At 45.5% G+C, this 23,140-nt stretch overlaps 1 pseudogene; it reads right to left on the reverse strand.

Moving 5' to 3' along the window:
* Positions 1–23,140, reverse strand: part of LOC130043679 (ATP-binding cassette sub-family C member 12-like) — a 63,712-nt pseudogene that overhangs the window by 31,802 nt on the left and 8,770 nt on the right.

Consider the following 23,140-nt stretch of genomic DNA (forward strand, 5'->3'; position numbering starts at 1 on the left):
AGCTTTGTTCTACCAGGTCACAAAATTTGACATGGTTGTATTTCAGTGACTGACCATTGGCCCCCGTTCATTTACTTTCTCATTAACAAAAGAGCCACTGGATAACCCAGGCTCTCAGGAGCTTCCAGGTTGCCTGTGGGTCTGTAGAAGCAGGGGAGAAAATGCCTCAGTGTTGGGGCTGGGAGTCCCTGCTCAGTAACAATGGACAGCTGGACAGTGCCACCTGGTGGCTGCCTCAATTTCTTCAACACTCAGAAACTGAAATGATCCATCTTGATGAGAGGAAAAGACCCCCCACACACACAACCCCCACCCCGAGCCTGTGGTTCAAGGTCAGACAGTTCTCACCTGAGCCTGAAGCCTGGTGATGGAAGTTCCCAGCCTGGACAGGGGTGAGTTTTCCATGCTCCTACAAGAACTCCTGGAAGCACAGCTCTTGACCTGCATCAGGGTTGGTTCCCTCCCTGCCAACCCAGAGCCCCAGAACTCATGGGAAGGACAGCACCCCCCACCCTCCCCCATGAACCTGCGGTCTCCAGGGACTGGATTGTCACGATTTGGAGCTCTGTTCTCTATACTCTGCAGCCTAGCTGGGCTAGAGACCAGCCCCATTCTCTCCAGGGGGATGCCAACTGCTTCCCCCAGGGCAGAGGAAGCAGGCATCATAATTCATTATAAATTTAGCTTCCCCGGGGGTGATGGTGATAACTCCATGAAACCCAGTTCCCCCACCCACCCCCCCCCCCCCATCCCCGGCACCCAATCCAAAATCCAGGTGCCTGAGACTTATTCTGAGAACACTAACCCACAGCAAAGACCAACCCTGGCAGGGAGCTGAGACAGAATCATAGGAAGGCTGTTTTCCTGACTCTTTTAAAAAAAAAATTAAATTCCCTTCTCCAGGCTGGCCTCTGGCCCAGAACGGAGAATGCTAGAAACACCAGCTGGAGCATCCCATGGCTGTGGCAACCAACCGCCTATGCTTCCAGTTCCCTTCACCTCTCGTCCCCCCACTGCCCCAGCCTGATTTATTCTTACAAAGGCCCCAGGACCTGCCTTTGACCTCCAGACTGGGCTCCTCTTTGCTCTTTGCCTACTAGGGAAGGATAATAAAGAAGATGGAACTTCAGCTCCCTCTATCCCAACAGGCCTGTGTGTGCGGGTAGGCCCCACGGGATGACAAGAATACATGTAAACTTGTGCACAAACGCATATGCACACACATACACACATGCACACAAATACACCTGGGGACTCTCCATGGAGGACAGAAGCTATGTGGAACAGGGAAACCCTGGCTTGTCTTGGGCAGGAGGGCATCTGGAGGGGGTCTTAGATGCTCACTGGGCACTGGCAGTATTCAGGCTAACAGCACCCAAAATGCCCTCACTCAGCTCGCAGCTCTCTCTCTCTCTCTCTCTCTCTCTCTCTCTCTCTCTCTCTCTCTCCTTAAAATATTTATTTTAGGCAACAGGATTTACAATACTGTTAATAGTAAGACTTCATGCATGACACATTCCAACACTACATTTTCCACCAAAGTGTCCTCTTCCTCTTCTCTCCACTATTGTCCCAGCGCAGCCCTAGTCCTGTCATTCTATCCTATCCCCACTCCCTTTCCCTCCTCTACAGTAAGCTTTTTACTGAAAACGAGTTCTCAGTTTCTATTATCTTTGAGCATTTACTATATTACTTCTTTATATCCCGCAGATGAGAGATCATTCTGTATCTTACTTCACTCAGCATGATTCTCTCCAGATCCATCAGGTGGCATTAAGTGGCATGAGTTCATCTATTCTTGCAGCAGAGGCCACCCCGGGGATGAACACCATGTGTGGAGTGTGGTGGCTGTCCCTCCGCTCTGGCACACAGAGGGCACAGTGGAGACAGGGGTGCTCCCCATGGACCTCTTCTGGGGCACTGACTTCTCTGTTCAGATCGGGGTAAAGTGAGAAGAGATGCTGGGAGCACCTGGAGATGCCCCCAAATGGTGACCCCCTGTGCCCCGAGTAGGATGAGCTGCTGGGAGTGAGGTTTCGTGATGCCCTTCCTTCCTCACTGGGATTGGGCAGAGCCAGTGAGGCAAGAGGTCCTGAAGCTGTACCAGAGCGCAGACCCCTGAATTTTCAGCTTTGGGGTGCAGCACTGGCTCTCAGAAGGGATAAACTGTCTCTGTGTCTGGACAAGGAAGTTAGGTACATAAAGAGTGGCCAAGGAGTGACACAGTACAGATGGATTTGGTGCGACCTGCATGGTGCTAGTCATGGCGACATTCCCTCAAGGATATAGATCAAGACAGTGAATTTTCAAGAGACTTGCCCACTACATTCTGGGACCTTTGTGCCTTTGGATGTGGGGGTTCTGGGTTATGGACCATGGTTGAACACCCTACAAGGCTCACCTCCATCAGACCTCCATATAGGGGGTTATACAGGTTGTCCTAGAGGGTGCAGACACTAACCATGTGCTGTTACCTGCAGGTGCAAAAGTCAGAAGTCAGGATGAGGTGAGGTGGGGTGGAGGAAAGCTATCCACCAGCATAGCAGCCCAGGGCAGCTGGAGTCCCTGGGGAAGGAGCTTCCCCTTGAGCACACATACCACAAACACATCTCACATACACATTACACAATCAAACACATGTACACACATACACACATACCTGATGGGAAGTTGAGTAGGGGACTTCTGCCCTTCACAGGGCTCTTGCCATGCAGGGAACGTACAGTGAGAATGTATTAAATCCCAGAAAGGAAAATCAGGGGAATTAACTGCTAGCGCAGCTCCTGGGATCAACAGAGAAGGGCCACCAAGTGGGCTGAGGTTGAGAGAGGCTGCCAAAGGGCAGATCATGGCTGGCTGGGAAATGAGTGAAGGTGGAAGGGCTTGGGGTGATCACAAATCTGCTTCAGAAAGCCTCTCTATCCTCCGATCAACCCAGCCAAGTTGGGAACAACGAGGACTCCAAGCTACTTCCCTGAGCTACCTCGGGACACTGAGGGACAGAAGCCTAAGGGGAGAGTGAGATCAAGCAGGACTAGCATTTCAGTACATCCCAGTCTCTCAGGTGCCCCTCACATCACCCACTGACCAGCCTCCAAGGCCTGTCCAGGGCAAGGCACTGACCAGCTCTTAGCAACCATGCTAGCACTGTCCTCCTGTCCCACAAAAGACACAAAGCTAAAAGCTCATGACCCACTGATGGTGATCCCAATGAGTCCCAAGGAGAATCTCACTCCTTGAGGACCCCGACATCAAGGGATCCAGTAAAACCAGCAGTTAGTTGGGAGCGACTCAGGCAGCTGAGTTCTGGGCTACAAGGAAACTTACACCTTCCTCCTTGGCTTCCCTCCCCCCTGCACAACCCAGACAACCCCTTCCCAGCAGAATCCCCAGAGACCTACAGTTCCCACACAGCCCTCTCAAAAGCTGCCTGCTGCTCTGTATTCCCAGGGCCAACTGAACCATGTGCCTACAACACTGGGTCTGTGTCTCACTCACTGAACTCTCCTCATGGTGCTCTGCAACAAGCAGGTCTTACAATCCTCACTCCGCATAACACAGGGGCAGAAGAACAGACCACACGCAGCTGGCTTCACTTCCTGGCAACTCCTCAGATACCTGACTTCCTTGTCCAGGCTCAGAAACCGTTTGTCTCCTCGGAGAGCCAGTGTTGCAGCCCAAAGTTGGAGGTTCAGGGGTCTGTGCTGTGTACAGCTTCAGGCCAACCAGCCACGCCAGCAGCACTGGACAGAGGCTGGGCACAGCCCCGGTCAGTGTACTGGCAAACACCAAGGCTTCAGGATCAGAACAACTGGGAGTTGAGTTCAGCAGGGTGATTCCTGATAAGCTGCTGTTCCTCTCTAATTGTCACACCTCACTCTGCAAGGCTGATAACACTCATGGGCTTGTGGGAAGGTGATGGAACACAGATATAGAGTCCATCAGGGTGAAAGTGTTACCATCAATGTCTCTGTGGATCTTTAGTTCTGAGATTCAGATATGTCTTTGTCCCTAAAGAGGTGCCTCCCTACCTGCCAACTTTCTCCCACTCTCCTGCTTCCTGTGGCCTAACAGCCTCAGTGATCACCGTAGGAGCAAACTCACTACTGCAGATACCGCACAAAAGGTGCCCATCATCAAAGCTCATGTCACGCACCAATGTTTGCCCTCTCGTGCCTCTGAGCATCCAGGTCCAGCTCCTGCCACACGTCCTGCTCCTCAGTTGCCATATCATCTCTGTGCCTCTCCCACAGTCCCAGCCAGACTTAGACCCATTGGAGGCAAAGGATGTTGCTGTCTCCTTTTCTGAACACTCCCCCCGCCATCCCTCCTTATCCACGCACACTCAGGAGATTGGCAAATACTTAATCTCTCAACATCCTGATTGGTAAAAACAGGACTCCCTCCTTTTGACCTGCTTTTGCACATGAGAGGCCGCTGCAGGCAGGGTTGGGTAGAGAGCAGGGAAAGGCAGGCGGGTGACACTGAGCTGAGCTGTGTCGCAGTGCCAAGGACACCCACAGCGACCAGACCATCCTGCCACACCTGCACCTCCTGACAACAGGATGCCACAGTCAGGGGAGGGAGACGTGAGCTCCCCTCTCGCTAGGCATCCACATGCTGGCTGGAGCTGGCCAAATCAGCCAACAAGGACAGAATGTGTGAGTTCCGACAATATGTGAAAGCCCAGCTCACATCTGAGAGCTGGCAGACGCTTCTGAAACCAACTCCACTTGTCTTTGCTGGGGTAGAGGTTAGGTTCGCTGTTTGTTTTGTTTTGTCTTTGCTGTGCTGGGGATGGAAATTGGGGCCTCCAATATGTAAGGTCAATGACTGACCCTGAGCAACATCCTGGGACCCATGTATCTTTTCTTCAGCCTCACTGCGCTTGGAGAGATCAGGATAACCCAGCAATCAGGCAGCTCCCACCAGAACAAAGGATGCTGGTCTGGAGCTGAAGACCAAATTTAAACTTCTTTTCTGCCATTTTGATACTTTTATTTTATAAAGTAGTTCACAATATTTGATTGCATTTAATATTCAAACACAAATCCCACCACCATTATACCTTCCCATCACCTTATTTTGGGTGTCTCCATCCCGAGCCCCAATCCCTGCCCCAAAGTAGAACCGAAATAATATCATATTTACCCCTAAGGTTGGTTCCTTCCTACTTTGAATCCCATCAAATGTGGTGCAGTACCCTTGGAATATGGATAGGGTGTGTTCTATGATGTGTCTTGTTGTCCATGAATACATTCACTTGTGGGCAAGGCTTGGCCTGAGTGTGTGGAGAGCATCCATGAGCATGGCAGCGGTTGAGTTCTGGAAGTTTTTGGCTGCCGGGGCTGGGTCCCTTGGGGCGGGGAGGGGTCTCACTTGCCCCCCCTTTTGGGATACCCCAAGTGAGATAGCCTGGCTTGGGGTCCAGAAGCATGGTTATGAACTCATTTGATACTTTTTTTTTTACCTTGAACAAGTCCACTGTCCCCTTCTCTGAAATGGGGCCTAGAAGGCAGGAGCTCCCAGAGCAAGGGTCTCCAACAGGCCTGCAGGGTCCTGCCCCTGGCAACACACTAAGTGGCAAATGCCAAAACGAAACAAATCACAGAAGCAAACACTGCACTCTCCATAATTTCAGATAATGCTCCAAAAAAATATCGAAAAATTAAGATTCAAACTTGTTTTTATTCCCTGACGCCCCTTTGAGAAGGCTTACAGAAATCTCCTGCTAGCTTTGGTGCCTGTTTATCTCTACAGTAGGTAATTCCTTCCCTGCTACTCACAACTTCAAGCAAAGTTTTGGCTATTTGTGTTTACTTGCACTAAAGTAAAATTGCCAGATTCCTCTTTCTCCAGTCAGACAGCACAGATACTATCATTGGATCTCAAGTCATTCCACTGGGGGGGCATCCAGCCCTGACCTTGGAGTGAAGGTGTTGAGCTCTTGGTCAAGAAAAGAAAACCCAGGACACAGGAGTTGCTGATCCATGTTTCATCAACACTCATCAAAGACACCAAGTTGGCAAGCATTCCCAGAGGCACCAATATCTGCAGCAGAATGAGCCAAATACTAGAGAGCTTCACGCCTTCAAAGTCAGTTTTGAAGATCTTTGATGATCATGCTTTTCCCCAAATAGTATGTTGTCTCTCACATTTCCATGAAAGATCCACACTTGCTGGGAAGCATAAGTTAGAGTCCCACTGAGCACCACAGTGTCTTACTGCAGTAGTGGCTGCAGCAAATACAGGAATATAGTCAGGATCCTACCCCCGAATCTCTCCCACCCCCAAAATCCCCTCACGATGGGTACTTGAACATTGTATAACTGAAACTCAAGCACAAAAATTTGTAAGTCTACAACTGAACCTCATGGTGTTTCTCTAATAAAAAATTTTAAAAATTAAAAAAAAAACAGTTCAATCAAAAAAAAATCCTCTTACCCACTGAGCAGTCATTAGCAAGAGCCAAGACGGGTGATGGTCTCAACTTCATATTTTGAGGGTCTTGAAACTGTACATCAGGAACCTTACTTCAAGGAACAAGCTGGAATGTTCTGGAAAAGGCAGCAGTGAGGTTGGTCATGAGTGGAGAGCACCTGCGGCACCTTCGTGCAACTAGAACAAGACACCCTCTGCATGTAGCCTGTGTAGAAAGAGGACTTCCTCAGGGCTGGCTGGCATCACCACCCCCACCCCAACCAGGATCCAGGAAATAGGATTTGGAGAGTAACCCTGACCTGCCCCACCCTAAGCAAGCAGCCTTGACTCAGTTGCATAGTTCATGCCATGCAGGCCAGATGCAGTCAGGGTTTCTAATTTTCTCAAAGGAGTAAAAATTCAGCTACTTTTACTCCAACACTGAGTAATTCAAATTTACAAAACAGGTAACAATAACAACAACACATGTGTAATCTGAGCTCTAGTCTGTAACCCTGAAAACATGGCAGACAATGGTAGAGGCTAGTGTGGTGGCCGTGTTCAAGGCCTTGGGAAAGTAGATGTTCGAGGCAGTCTCAGTGCTCAAGGGTTAATGTGTGGGAGAGTTGGGGGTGGAGGGGGGCAATAGGTAAGGGCTACCTGCACCATGAAGAAGAGACAATGATAATATCATCTAAAATGAATAGGTTCTGTGCCGGAAGTTGTGCTGAACATGTATAAGTTGCTCACCACCATGAGTGACACTGGGAAATATCCAATAACCAACCACTATGTGTGTTACCTTGTTTAATCCTAACCATAGTCCTTGACTCCAATTTACAGAGGAGGAAACTGAGGCTTAGAGAGGTCAAGGTTAAACAATGAAATCAAGACTGCAACCGGTGTGAACCTAGGTGAGCCAGAGCACATTTAATGGGGATTACCCACATGGTGCTTACCTTGTCACTGGCCTCTCCCCAGAGTGACCATAGTCAGGGATCTGATCCCACCACTGCCTTTTGGAGATAGAATCTATTTTCTCTGAGATGCTCCAAAGATGTAGACTAATAGATAAAAGGTCAAAGGCTAAAAAATGCATATTCAACTGGTACTGACATCTGAATTCTCTAACAAGGGACTGAGCATTATTCAATAGGCAGAGTGAGCTCCTCTCCCATAAAAGGGGGAGGAGACTGGGATGGCAACTGTGTCACTTGTCACACACCTACCTAAACGAAACTGACCTAGCAGCTTAGACCCAGGGTCCTCCTCTGTTCTCAGGCAGGGACACTCTACAAATGAGGGCAAAAGAAATCAGACACAGTGAAGTTTTTAAGATAGTCCCCATCAGGAGCTCAGGGAGAGGGGTGTCTGCTGACTCTTAGGTCCTTGTTTTTCCCCAGATGTCTCCACTCTCCATACCACAAGCAAAAGCAAATCCACGTACCCGTCCTTCTTCTTAGAAGCATATGGTGCAGAGAAAGGGTCTAACTCATTCGGAGTGATAAAACACGGCAATGTAGAGGCCAGTGATATAATTAATGGCTTGACCATTTCCCCAAGGTTACAAACAAATTCACAAACAAGAGAGCAAGAGCCCCATGTTCCTTCCTATTCCTAGCCTGAAGTTGTGGATATGTTGATACTTCAGATCAGTCATTCCTTCCTGGAGGAAGATGAGATTGAGCAGCTGTTGTGCGCAGCCATTGAGATGTGGAGATGGATGAGCCTTAAGCCCATGACAATCACTGGGTTCTTCAATTGCAAGATCCAGGTTCCTCCCCTGTCCTGCTGCCATTTTAACTAGTATAATTAAGCACAAGAAGGGAAACCACAGATTTAGTGGCCTGGCTCTTCCTTTGACCAAGGTGGAGACCCAGACAGGCTGCCATCCCCATTACTGGGAGCGCTTGGGCACCAGAAGTAAGTGCAGAGCATGCTCTGCACTCCAGAGAGGCAGGGAACTTTCCCAGATTAACTGTGTGCTGCCGGTGGAATCACTTTCGTCAGGTGCCCTCTTTGCAGCCCACACACAGTGTACCCATTCTAGAAAAGCTCTTTCCACTCCCAACATTCTCACATATTACCATGGCCCTCCCCTCCCAGAGAAACAGAAAAAGGATGTAATCATTCTCCTTGTTCTTAGAGTCAAAGGTGCACCCCACTCTGTACTAGCCAAGCCAGAGGGGAACTAAAGGGTCACCAAGTGGGGTCAGCACAACCTCACATTCCAACCCTAAGACACAGCCCAGAGAATGTGGGCACCGAAATCTTACTTAAGTGCTTTCCCTGGAACAACATAGCAGAGTTCCCAGAGGGCTTTTAGAATCATGTAACAGTGCTCATATGGACAGCCAATATGGACACACAAGCCTTGGCCCAAGAGATATCCTGAGCCCAGACTTCAGAGACCAAATTCTGTGGGCAGTTAAAAGCTGCGCACTCCAGGGTACAAGAGTTGCCTCTAAAATATGGAACCCTGGGAGCTTTCAAATGTCACTTTTTAGATATCCTTCTCCCATAGCTATCTGAAATTTTTGTAGATACACATGATTTTTTTGATGCCAGGTTCGTGGATTATTCTGCAGCTGCACATCTAGTAATTCAACTAGTGAATTGTTGATAGAAACTGCCATGTGCCATGCATATGTAGGTGCCAGCAATAGCATGATACAGCAGTGAACCCAACAGGCAGAAGTCCGGGTCTGTCCTTAGGAAACACATGTGGAAATTAAGGTAATAGATAAGACAGGTAACTAAGTCATATGACATCTACTGGATGGTATGCTGTACATATGCTGTGGAAAGAAGTAAAGCAGAAGAGATTGGAAGAGAGGGGAAATAGGGAGTCTTCCTGAAAGGTGTCTTAATTTGCTTTCTCCCAGATACAGACCCTAAATCAAGAATTCAAGTGAAAGTGGCTTATTATGGAGGAACAAGAAAACCCAGGGGGAAGAAAGGAAATGGTTAAAAAGGGCAAAGTTGTAAATCTGGAAAAAACCTGAGTGCCCAAGAACAGATGATTGGTTAAAGAAACTTTGGTATATTTACACAATGGAGTACTATGTAGCTGTTAGAAAAGATGAAGTCACGAAATTTACATACAAGTGGTACTACATGGAAAGTATCATGTTAAACAAAATGACTCAGAAAGAAAGGGATAGACATAGAAAGATTGCATTCATCTGGGGAACATAAAGTAACAAAATAGGAGACTAACACCCAAGAATGGCCGAGATTAGTACCAGGAATTTTACTCCATGGCTTGGAGGGCAACCACACATGCTAAGGGAAAGGGGAGCTCAGATAGAGAAGGAAACACCAAATAAAGGTGTTGGGAGGATCCTCCCAGGATGGGAGAATCATGCTGAAAGTAGACTATAGACCAAACATGATTGTCACCCATTTTCTCTTTTGCAAACCACAACTCCCAATAAGAGAGAGAGAACAAAAGGGAATGCCCTGCCACAGAGGCAGGGTGGTATGGGGGGTGGGGGTGGGAGGGACACTGGGATCCGTGGTGGTGGGAAATGGGCACTGGTGGAGGGATGGGTATTTGATCATTGTGTAATTGAAACCCAAGCACAAAAATATGTAAGTCTGAAACTGTACCTCATGATGTCTCACTAATAAAAAAAAATTTTATTAAAAGAAAAAGGCAAAGTTACTCACTAGGTCAGCTCCCAGGGGAAGCTATGGAGTGCAGTCCTATAGAAACATTAAGGTTTAGCTCTGGGAAATGGAAGGTACCATGATTCCCCATCCTCACCCCCACCCCAGGGAGCTTGGGATAAATAGCCAGGAGTCAGTGTTTGAGAGCTGCTGTCAGAGCTATTAACATCTTCGCATTTGTGGGTGTTGAGGAGGCCCCTCAGCACAACACAAACATGCAGTTGGAAGATGGCCAGGACACACGTAAGTAGACAGAAATATACTTATGTGAGTCGTAGACTGTAAGGGTCTGTAAGTAGACTGTAGGTCAAGGAAGGGGAAGGAGTTGACCATGCAGACACCAGTAAGAAATGCTCAAGACAGGAAGCACACACTCAATGCTGAACTTGGAGCATGGAGGAACATTCTAAAGACCTGGTCCCTGAGATCCTTGACAACAAGACACTTAGCACTGGCCAATATGGTGCCTTTCCACCTGAGCTAGGTCACAGTGTCCCATCACCTGCCTGCCCCCCAGCATAGGAGGGTTTCTGCCTATCATCCTTAATCCCTTTGAAAAGTCCTTCCTGATCACCAGGCACCAGGCAGGGTACTGAGGACAAAATAGTTACGGTTGCGTTCTCTGCCTTATGGAGCTCACATTCCTTCAATGCTTCAGGTTAAAGAAGCTGGTTCATTTTAAATTCAAACGGCAGAGCAATTATGAAGAGGCCACAGATACAACCCTGCCTCCCCAGTCACATGGCACTCCTTTGAGTCATCTAAATGTCTTTACAGGAAGCTATGAGTCATACGCCCCCACGTTTCTGATTACTCATTTGCTCATTCAGGAAACAGTATTGAGAACTTACTCTGCACCAGGCATTGGGCTTAGTGTAAGGCTGTAACTGTGAACAAGACAGATTATCCCACTACCTCAGGAGGTAGCTAAAGGAGTAAGGCTTCCAATGAATGGAACATTGGGCCTAAATTTTAAAAATCACGGATACCCTGAGTTTAGAACATTTTAGGGTGGCATTTAAGCTGGAAATGACTGTTATTTTAAAAAGGGGGCGGGGAGAGGAACTTACTATGGGCTTAGCCTTTCTTTATGGTACCTCAGTTCTCACACACACACACACACACACACACACACACACACACACACACCCCTTCTGAAAAGGCACTACTATTAAAACAGCTATTGGGCATCTAGAAGTTTCAAGTGATTCAGAAATAAATTTAAGGTCACCCAGCTGGTGAACAGCAGAGACCAGAGCCCAGATCCTCCAGACTTGAAAGCAGAATCTTACTGCACATAACACTGTGTCTCACTCTACTGTTCTCAACTTTCACAAAGCAGTAACCTTAATGCCCAAGTTCAGGAGCTACCAACACACCACAAAGGAGAGCAGCAACTGAAGACCTTTAAAGCAGCTCCTTTACACTTAATCACTTAATCACTTAATCCCCGTTATTCATCGATTTATTCGAGCGGGTGCCAGTAACGTCTCCATTCATCCCGGTTGTGTGCTAGCGTAGCCCAATGGTATCTGTTCGTTTTAGGAACATGCAGAGCCTCAAACCAATCATTTAGGGTCTTGACGAAGAAGTCTGACCATCTTATAGGTGGGCGTCCACGTGATCTTTTGATGTCCCGTGGAATCCAACCAGTAATGGCTCTAGTCCAGCAGTTGTCTGTAAACCTCATTACGTGTCCAGCCCATCTGATTTTTGATGTCTTGGCAAATGAGACAGCGTCCCTGATTCTTGAGCGTTGACGAAGATCAGAACTCCGGATTCTATCTCTCATTTGAGTGAATCGTGATATTCCAAGCATAGTTCTTTCGATTCCTCTTTGAGAGACCCGAATAGCGTTCTCATCCTGTTTTCATAGGGTCCAGGTCTCTGAGGCATATGTTAATGCAGGAAGAATAGTGGAATCAAAGAGATGTGCTCGTAGCTGGAGGTTCTTTGTCCTTTTAGTTATTTCTTCAATGCTCTTGAAGGCATTCCAAGCCGCTCTCTTCCTCCTGCGCAACTCAGGTGCCAGGTCATTCATCATGTTGATTTCTCGACCTAGGTATATATAACTGTTGCATTCGGAGATGGTGGTTCCGTTGAGAGTGAATGGAGCTTCAGGAACAAGGCTGTTTCTCATAAACATTGTCTTCGTAAGATTCAGCTGTAGTCCGACCTTTCCACATTCACGGTCAAAGTCGTTCAGCATTTGTGCCGCTTGGTTGATGTTTGGTGTTACTAGAACGATGTCATCAGCAAAGCGGAGGTGGTGTAGTTGTCGACCATCTATCTTCACTCCCATGTTTTCCCATTCCAGTCGTCGCATGATGTTCTCGAGGGTGGCAGTGAAGAGTTTTGGTGAAATGGTATCACCCTGCCGAACCCCTCTCTTGATATGGATGATTATTTCTTTGTAGAATGGTGAGATCTTGGTAGTGAATCCGCAATAGAGCTCACGAAGGATCCTGATGTATTGAGTTTGTACGCCCTGATTGGCTAGGGCTTCCATGACCGCTTCCGTCTCAACAGAATCAAAGGCCTTCTTTAAATCAATGAATGTTAGACAGAGCGGCATCTTGAACTCCCGAGATACCTCAATGAGCTTGGTTATTGTGTGGATATGGTCGATGGTACTGAATCCTTTTCGGAATCCAGCTTGTTCACATGGTTGTCCTTCATCTAGTGTTCTGCTAATCCTATTCAGGATGACTAGAGTGAATAGTTTGTAGATGACAGACAATAGGCAGATTGGGCGATAGTTGCCAATGTCGTGGATGTCTCCTTTCTTGTATAGTAGTACAGTCCTGCTGGTTTTCCATTGGGATGGAACCTTGCATTCAGACAGGTAGCATGTGAAGAGTCGAGCCAATGTATTGATGAGTACTGATGGTAAGTTCTTCAGGTGTTCAGGTCTGATCTTGTCTGGGCCAGGTGCTCTTTGTTTCTTTACCGACGAGATGGCATGTTGGATTTCAGAAGGGAGAACATTGGGAACGACATATCCATCATGTGGTATGTGGTATGTGGGCAATTGGATGTGGCTACTAAAGAGATCTGAGTAGAAGTCATAAATAATCTTCTCCATTGCCCTTCTGGAAGATGTGATAGATCCATCACGATGTCGGAGGGCAGTCATCTTGGTTTTTAGTTGGTGAAGGACAGGCAGGCATTACGAAAGTTTTTCCCAGCTTCTGCTGCATCTACCAGTACTGCTGCTCTCCTGTTTTTGAGGTCATCCTTGATGGCTTCTCTGCACTGTTTTGCCAGTTCGGATGTTCGCTTGTGGTTGCCTGAGGCACGTGCCAAGCCATGTTGGCGAATAAGTTCAAGAGTGTTCGAAGAAAGACGGTTTTTTGTGGTTATCTCTCTCTTGGCATTCCTTGCACAATCATGGAGGTGCTGAATCATTCGATCGTATTCCTCATCAATGTTGTCAATGACGGTATCTTCCCATGTTGCCGCAATAGAGCCAAAGAGCTCCCAGTTGGTGGTTGTTCTGGGAGTCCTCTTCTTAAACCTTGCATTCTTTTCTCCTCGTTCTGTGAGGTAGAATTTTGCACGAAGAAGACGGTGGTCTGATCCCGTTTGGAATTTTGGGACAACAGCAACATCGGTTAGGCAAAACCGCCGATTGAATATGATGTGGTCTATTTCATTGTGGAACCGTCCATTGGGAGACTCCCATGTCCAACGTTTAGATTCAGCCTTTTGGAATTGTGAGTTACCATGGAAGGTTTTGGTTGACATGATGAACTCAGACAGTCTGTCACCCTGTTCGTTCCATTCCAGGCCATGGGTTCCGATGTGGAGTTCATCGACTGATCTTCTTGGTCCTATCTTGGCATTAAAATCACCAACAATGATCTTGTAGAAGGTGTGATCTTCTTTATAGAACTTCTCCAGCTCCATGTAGAATTTCTCAGTTTCTCTTTCACCATAACTGGATGTTGGTGCATAGACAGCAAAGATAGAAATTGCCAGTAGTGAGCCACATTTATTCAAGTGTAATCGTCCGATTCGGGTTGTTAGGCATTCAAATGAATCAATGCTCGTGACTAAGTTTGTGTTGACAAGGATACCGACACCACCGACGCCTCTTTTATCACATGTTCCAAGGAACAGTTCTTCTCCAGTGTCGAAAACAGCATGATGGGATTGATGTCTTCTCGTTTTGGTCAGACCAATGATGTCGTACTTGATCTTTCGTGCTTGTACCATAAGGTCTTCAATGGATGCAGCAGATGCCAGCGTACGAGCATTAAAAGTACAGACAATCATTTTTGTTTTTCTGCGTTTTGGCAGCCTATGTCTGCCTTGGTGTTTTATCAGTCTCTCCTTCCATATCCTTCTCGACTCTGCATATTCAGGGTTAGGGAAATGAGATCCATTTATTACTGGATTTGGCATATCAATTTGGTCTATTTGGCATAGACCACGGATAGCTTGCCAGGCTCTGCCGTGCGGGTTGGATATTTAAGGATATTTAAGGTACCCTGAAAACTTAGAGAAAAGCAAGTAAATAGTCATGCGGCCGCAAATGCGGCCGCACGCTCCCAGGAGCTTGTTGTGATAATCTCTGGATCCTGGCCGTTGTTGGGGTTACACGGCAGTTGGAGGGTGTAACTGTCTAGCTACTGACAGATCCAGTCCCAAACCATGCAGGCTTGGAGATCTCAGCCCCGGGTCCCACACACCTGGGTTCCTCTGCCAGTTGTGTTATGTCTGAGGCTTATCCAAGTGTGTGGAGAGTGGCCCCAGTAAGGCCTTGGTTGGGGCCTGGAGGTCTTCAGCTGTTGGGCCCTGGCGAGGATAGTCAGACACATGAGAGAACAATTTGTTAGGAACTCTTTAGAGCAACTCCACAGGCATAGTTGGAGCAATTGGGTGATGTCACAGGCAGTAGCGAATGTGATTATTTTAAAAGTGAAGCTACATTAAGTAGGACTTAATCAAGAACCAGGATCAGATGAACTCAGTCAAGAGAATTTTATTTCCAATGACTAAGTGCCAGACAGCCTTGTTAGCTACAAGAGACATCACTCCACACCAGCTATTGAGCTTAAAATTGCATAATAAATATGAACCTCTCCTATAGTGTTACCATGGGAAAGGGTGAGTCAACAATATGAGGGATATTAAATTACTAAGCTCAAGATTAATGTTGAGCTTTCTGTAGAAAAATCAACACTACCACCCCAGGGATATTGCTACAGAGATTCTAGAGCAAAACAAAACACACTAACAAACCATGTGAAGAAACCAAGAATTCCCTAAATGGATGAGGTTTAAAGACTCTTCCCCAAGGACTAGGAGGTAGTATACCTGGGTTTAATTCCCGGCATCTGAGATCCCCTGAGCATCTCTAGGTACAGCCCTACCTGGAGTCCCCTAGCATTATGGGATGGTCTAGGTATACACAGCACTACAGGGCCCCAGAATCATTGCATTCTTGGGCCCTTTCACCGAGCAATAGGTTCTATTGGTTGAGAGTTGCTGGTCAGGGCTTCTGAGCACTGCTTGGTGGCTCCATTCCCCCAAAAGATAAAAGACCCTCTCTCCAGACTTGAGGGGAGGGTAGTGGTCAATAGACACAGGTGGCTTATTTTTCTTGGTTGTTTTCATATGCTACTGCAGAGTAGGTGAGAATGCTCTCTGGAACCAGGTACCTGTATGTAAAGCTCTCCTCAGTCAATAACATCGGGAGGGCTATAGTACCTATCTGAAGAGGCTAATTGGGTGGTTAAATAAGTTTCTCATATTGCTGCTCCTATCATTTTCTGTTATCTATCACATTATTCCTGTGTAAAAGCAGGGATTGGTCTAAAACATTGACAAAATCTCAGTTTGAACCTAGTTCACACCATGGATTATCTTTCCAACTTCACAACTGGCTTCAAATTCCTAAAGGAATTTGAAATTCCTAAAGGAGCATGAAGATCAATACTAATAGAACCATTAGCTTCTCTTAGCTTGAATAGAATAGCCCGCTGTTCAGGAATGCGGTTTTAAAAATTGAAGAAGAAAAGAGCTTGGATTAGAGGTATCCCATCAGCAACTTCAGTTCCAACTGCATTAGTTTGGCCCTGAGAAGACCACAGAATGAGATACAAGGAGGAAGAATAGAGACCACAATGCTAAAACCCACCTTTCACCTACAAAGCCTTTACAGTGCAGAATTGACTTGGGATTAATTCAAACTGTATGCCTTCAGTTCCTTAGGGTACACATGAAAAAAGTTCTGATAGCATTTTTCCTCAGAGAAGCTGAAGCAGAAGGAGTCCACTATCCAAGATAAAATCTGTGTGGACCACCCATATTAGAGAAAGCTGATCCCAGCTGCATTTGACCCTCCTGTCCAAGATAGCTTTGACCAGTTTTTAGTAGTAAGCCTCACTGCTTGGCACTACTGTTTATTAATTGACGGTCACATGCACAGTCTCTACCTTGTATTCCTAGGTTTCCACTCAGCTCAGTTCAAAAATAGCATTTTCCAAGAACCCACTCTGCCAGATTCTGGACCAAATCACGAAAAGGCAAGCATAAATGAGGTTATGATCCTTGTCCTTGATGAGATTACAGACTGGGAAGAGACAGGAAATTCACAGATCATGTCATTGAAATGTGACAAGGATAAAGCACTGCACTTCTGTTCTAGATGTGGGACCTGGCTTTCCACACGGCATTTCATAGAACTGATGCCTAAACTGAGTCAGTACAGATTCTGTCTAGGGAAATTATGAGAGATGAGAGATGGTCTGACAACTTTCTTGTTGCACACACAGCATGAGCAGAGTCAAAGAAATAAGCAACAGCATGATTTGTTGGGGGTGGAGGGAATGAAACAAGCAGTTTAGGGACTTGGGGGCCACTGCTTAAGGTTGGAAGGTGATATTAACTGAGATTGTTTGATAACTCAGTATCAGTCCTGGAGTCAACAGGATCCAAGGTTTTTAGGCTGTGAATATCAGTGTTCAGATCAATATTTTGTTAGCTTTCTCTAGGGGCTGAATGCAATATAAATTCAAGGAAGACACCTGTGGAAAAAGTATAAGATACTATGACAGTTCAGACAAGAGAAAATGAGGTCTCGAATGAAGGTGATGGTTGTATTGACACAGAGAAGTCAAAATATATTATACCAGCAGTCTGTGATTCCTGGTACTATAACATACAATTAATTTAGTGGTAAGGTTCTTGTGTTTGGTTCAAAAACTGATAGAACAACCTGCACATTCCAATCCAGTCTTACAAACAATGTCTCCTAAATTTGAGAGAATGAAATGATCAGGAGATGACTCGTTATGGCTCTTGATTTGTTGAATGTGGGTGATTCAAGGGAGAAAATAGACACAGTCACCTAGGGTGCTTAAGATGACATCTAGATTTCTGGCTTGTATGAATAACACAATCAGTAAATAGATGTATAAGTGAGCCAATTTTTTTTCTTGATTGGAATGCCCTCTTGCTTTTCTTTACTCTACTTAAACTTCAGCACCTCTTTATCTTCCCTTCTTGCATGTTGCCTGTAAATTACAGTGTCTGCAATTACTTAGGTTCCCAGGCATATTCTGGATTGGAAGTCCTTCAATGTAATGACTCTCTTCTTTATATTTGCATTTCCTGTTAATGCTTTGCAGATAGGAAACTCACAGTAAATCTTTGATCGATATGTAAGTGAATAAAATAGCCAAATGAGAGAGTAAATGTAGTGCCCCCACCATTCTCTTTATTGCCCTATCAATATATCCATCACAGGACAAGCTAGCTAAGATGGAATGACTCAAATCCAGCCCCACTCCAAGAACAATTTAAGATTTGAGGTTCACAGATAAAGAATAGAGTATCATTCTCTTCTTAATTTTAAACCCATTTTGTATTTATTGACTTAAAAAACTGTCCCTGCATTTTCCTCCACACACATATAACTCTAAATGAGGGCTGAATCACTAGTTTGAGGAACAAATGGAATGTGAGATCTTTTCAAAATGTTAGAATTCACACACACACACGTGCGTGTGCACACATGCACACACACACACAGTCGAGCTCTCTTTTCCCTACTTATCCTGTGTTAGTTATATATTTATTCTCCTCAGAGAGACATTGGCTTCATTCACTGCTCTCACCAAGAATTTCAAGATTGTGATAGGAAATTTCATGACATTAAACATAGCAATCACATTAAATGCCTGAAAAATAAAAAATAGGCCTAAGATTTAGGATCAGATGTTCCTTGATGCTGAGTCCTTGTATCCATGAAGATTAAGTTTATTGAGGTGAGAACCTGTGACATGGTTGGAAATTTCAGAAGAAACATTATTTTATGGTTCATACATTATGAATTATCAAATTAAAAGGGATAACATCATAATCTATTTTACCTTTGGATTTTCACCAAAATCATGGTAAATTGATCCTCTTGTCTCTGTCCACCCAAATATAATAAATTTGGTGAAAGGTGAATGCATTTGAAAATCTCCATATAAACTCCATCCTTACTTGGTCTACGCTATAACTCAAAACCCCATGCATATTCACCTCCATCATTTCATATCTCAGTGTGTCAGGAACATCTGGCCTTCAGAGCTCGGGCATCCTTCTCCACACCAAATGATGAAGGCAGAGGCTCCTGGAAGGACCTATGTGCTTCACGCCTGCAGCTCAAAAATGACTACTCACTCACCCTCTTGCCCAGAGGATCAGCCTGAGAAACTATCTCCCCTTGCAGCAGGGATAGGTTGGCGAGATTTGGTCAACAGACATTCCTAAGAAGTCACCTCCCCTGTTCACTGGGGTCTTCCTCACTGAGCCGCACGTAGTACATGATTGATATCATGTAGTCTCAATGAAGACAAGTTTCCATACTCTGTTGCTACTGCAGCAGTGCGTGATATTTTCTCTCAGATTTCATCTTCCCATCTGTCCAACTTGTAATTAGCAGCCTCTCCCTAACTGCCCATTTAAGAAATTAATAACAAACTTTTATCAACAAATCCAGAGTGATACTGGCCTTCTGTTGAACTGGCTCCCTAGATAGGCTTTCGAGTTTCTACTCCTTAGACTCCTTCTAATTAGTTCATTAAGAGGATGATAAAGGACACTCCCATTATACTAGGTCCTAAACAACTCTCACAAAAGATGAATCAGCTCTCTCAGGTACTGAGCATTATTTGGTACTTAAAAGTCAACCCTAGGACCAAGCATACTGGCTATCAAGGGGTCCCAAACCTCAGGGCTGATATCTCATAATGCAGGCCCACACATGTGGCAACTGCAAGAGATTCTAAGGTGCAAAGAATGTGAGGCTTGAATTGCAGGAATTGGTTCTTGGTCCACATTTCTTCTAAATCATTGTTTCAGAAGAATTGAATTATCTGTGTGCTCAACTGAATTTCAAATTCATATGCTTATTGTTCTGCTGGCGAAATCTTTTTGTGCCTTTGTAATCACAGAAAACAGATGATACTGGGGTATTATTACATCCAGGCTTAGTGCTTCACTTGCCATTTATTCTGGCTTTGGTTTCGACTCCTGGCTAAGTCAAGCCCCTAGAGTGTGTGAAGAACCTGATAATAAGAGCTCTTCTTAAAAGAACAGTGATGGAACTAAGAACTACATAGGGCAGAAACTCCCTCAGCTCTTACTATCCACCAGTGCTGCTTCAGGTGCTTTTCCTAGTGGGCTCCTCACAAGTCATATCTCAGGGGCCATCAGCTCCCCATTTGTACATTATAGAAGCAAGACAAGAAAGAGTACATGAATTGTCATTAGTCACAGCCAGTTAATAAGCAGGAGCAAGGACTCTGACTCCAACACCACAGATTCTCTAAATACCTGCCACTCCTCCAACACAGAGTTTCTTCACACTCTGTGTTGTAGTGAATACAAATAAATAGAACCAAGGACTCCTTCGGATTGATTTTTGTTTGCTTACATAAACTGAGTTCCAGTGTCACCATTTTTCCTTCCCTACCCCAGACCACCACCCCCAAAAGGCTGGTTACTGGGCTCTGCCAGGCTCCTGAGTCACACAAGCATGTCTCTTCAGGGTTAGGGTGGAATTTGGTTACAACCTGGCACATGTAACTGGGTGACCTCACGTCAGTGCTGAGTAAAGGAAGGTTGGTAGGTCAGAGGGTCAGAGTTGGGGTCCAATAGAGGCAAGTTCCAGAGATGGTGCTTACCACCAGGGTGGTGTGTTTGCATCTCAAAATGACGTGGCAGGTGAATGTCAATGTAGAGGCAATGATAGAAGCGATGGGTGCCAGGGCTGAATTTCCGCTTTGGACAAATCCAGCTTGTGCCTGTAATCTTCCTCTATTTCTTAATTCTGAAAAAAAAACATGATTGTCTTGTTTTGCATGGCAAGTACCACGGCATGGACTAATAAATACCAAGAGGAAAACTAATCCTGCCTGAGCCTCCTACAAACATAAGTCAGGGAGTCCTCAGGGACATGTAATTGAGAGGAAGCTCAGAGAGGACGGCAAGCTTAGTAAATGTCCACAGCCATTCCATAATGGTTTCCACAATCCCTTCCTTCTGCAACTTTCTGTGTGTCTCACAAGCCCAAGGGGATCAGGCAAGGGAGGTCAATTGTGGAAGGAGGTGGAGAGTGAGACCAGAGGTTGAGTGAGTGTGGTTTGAAGCAGACAGGGAGCCACTTCTAGGCGCAGGGCAGTGTAAAGCCACAGGACTCGAGCACTCTGAAGTCAGAGATCTTTACTTTTGTGAGACATAACTCTACTTTTAAATGTTAGGAATGAATTGAGGTAAATGTGTTAAAGAAAGTAGTGCCCAAACAAAACACATATGCTGGCCTGAGGACTGGAACCCCTGCCCTACACTGAAATATCCAAGAGAATTTCCATCACTTGGAGCTGCTCACAGACCAAATCAGACCTACATATTCTGATGGTTCAAATCTCCAACCCAATCTCCATTTCTTCTGCAAAAGCCCTTTCCCAGGAACAAAGTGCACACAGCCCCCTGACAGATCTCCCAACAAGGTAAATGCCTGCAACTTTCACATGTAGCTCATACTGGAGCTCTCTGATCATTCTATTACTCTAAACTTATGAGAGGAGAAGCAAACCTTACCCAGCAAGCGACTTACCTCTTAGGTGGCTGAGACATAATTGGAAATCTCATTTAACTGGAACCCAAAGCTCTTCTTCTCTTCTCTCCTCATGGACTTTACCTCAAGAACATCTAGCCCCCCTCAGCAGCTCCAGGCATTCCCACCTCTGGGCCTTTGCTGCTATCTCAGTGTTTCCCTCTCTGTCTGTTGTCAAACCCTCGCTATCCTTCAAAGTCTGTCTAAATGCCACCTCCACCACGATACATTTCCTGACCTTAACTACCCTGTGTGCTCACCCCAGGGAGCTGCTCTCAGTTTATTTTATGTTATTTCCTCCTAGAACTAATTCATTTGTTCACACATTCAACAGGTTTTAATCTCATGTCCACTACATATGAGGCATTATAATAACCCTGGGGATTATAGGAGGAAATGAAATGCTGTGAATGCTACTTCTAGGCCCAAAGACAACAGGTGTATGTGGAGGCTCCCTCACCTGCAAACTTGTCGCAGACCCCACCAGAGTTTCTAGCAATTCAGATGGATTTAGACACTGTCCATCTAGAGAAAGCACTGGACACCATAGGTGAAGGGTAAAGCCTCCAGAGACCACCCACTTCTTTCTCCTTTTCAGCCACAAGTCCAGCTGCCATTCCTATTACCAACTGACTAGGTATAAATTGTCGATCTTAAATACCTCTTTCACAGGTTCAATCTATTTCCTAGTGTTGTTCACAGAACTCAAGGACTCACTTTTAAAATCACTCATTTGTTTGTTGCAAAAGATTTAACTCAAGAGCAGCATAGAATGAAATATGTGAGAGATGTATAGTAACACGAAGGGAAAGAGCACAAAACTTTCAGACCCTCTCTGAGTTGCTCTTCCCCTATCTCCACTAGCATCTCTAGCTTAGAAGCTCCAAATAGGTCCTTATGAGGTTTTATGAATACTTTCCTAGTCATTGCTCATTGGATGCAATTCTAAGGCCTCCTCTCTCCCCAGAAGTCTGGGAGAAGACTGGAAGCTCTAATCTTCAAATTACACAGTTAATTCCTCTAGCAAAAGCCCCCATCTTTCCTAAAGTTCTTTAGGTACTTCCTCATACTAACAAGAAATGAAAATTTCACTCTCAAGGCCAGGTAAATTCCAAGGAGTAGAGTAGCTATGAGTCAGAAACTGTGAATGAATACTGATCTTGGCAGGTAGACAGGGAAGGGCCCCTGTGGCAGTGGAATTCCTTTGGAAGTAATAAAATCAATAGCCCCCCAAAGCTGCATAAAGCCCATCTTGTGAACATGGAAATTAAGGCTTGATAATATCCTTATATGGCACTAATAGATCCAAAGCAGGCTGGATGTCCCCAACCCCCACCTCTGAGAGAAACTCCAGCAGGAACAAAGGCCAACAAAGGGATTTTCAAGAAGATCATCATATAATTACAACTCTACCCCCTTGACCACCACCCTATCAACAGACTCTTTTTTTTTTCACTTTTTAAAAAAACTTTTATTGGTGAAACACCATGAGGTACAGTTGTACACATACAAATTTTTGTGCTTGGGTTTCCATTATACAGTGATCGAGTACCCATCCCCCCACCAGTGCCCATTTTTCACCACCACTGATCCCAGTATCTCTGCCACCCCCCATCCCTTCCATCCCACCCTGCTTCTGTTGCAGGGCATTCCTTTTTGTTCTCTTTTGCATTTTGGCTGCTGTGGTTTGCAAAAGAGGCATTGAGTGGCAATTATGTTTGGTTTATAGTCTACTTTCAACATGCATCTCCCATCATGGGAGGATCCTCCCAACACCCTTTATTTGGTGCTCCCTTCTTTTTTTTTCCCTTTATTTTATTTTATTTTTTTTAAAGTTGTAGATTTACAATTTTTTGTGCTTTGGTTTCAATTATACAATGATCAGATACCCATCCCTCCACCAGTGCCCATTTTCCACCACCATGGATAATA

This window comes from Sorex fumeus, unplaced genomic scaffold, assembly GCF_029834395.1.
Source record: "Sorex fumeus unplaced genomic scaffold, SorFum_2.1 ptg000122l, whole genome shotgun sequence".
In the NCBI taxonomy this organism is placed as follows: Eukaryota; Metazoa; Chordata; class Mammalia; order Eulipotyphla; family Soricidae; genus Sorex; species Sorex fumeus.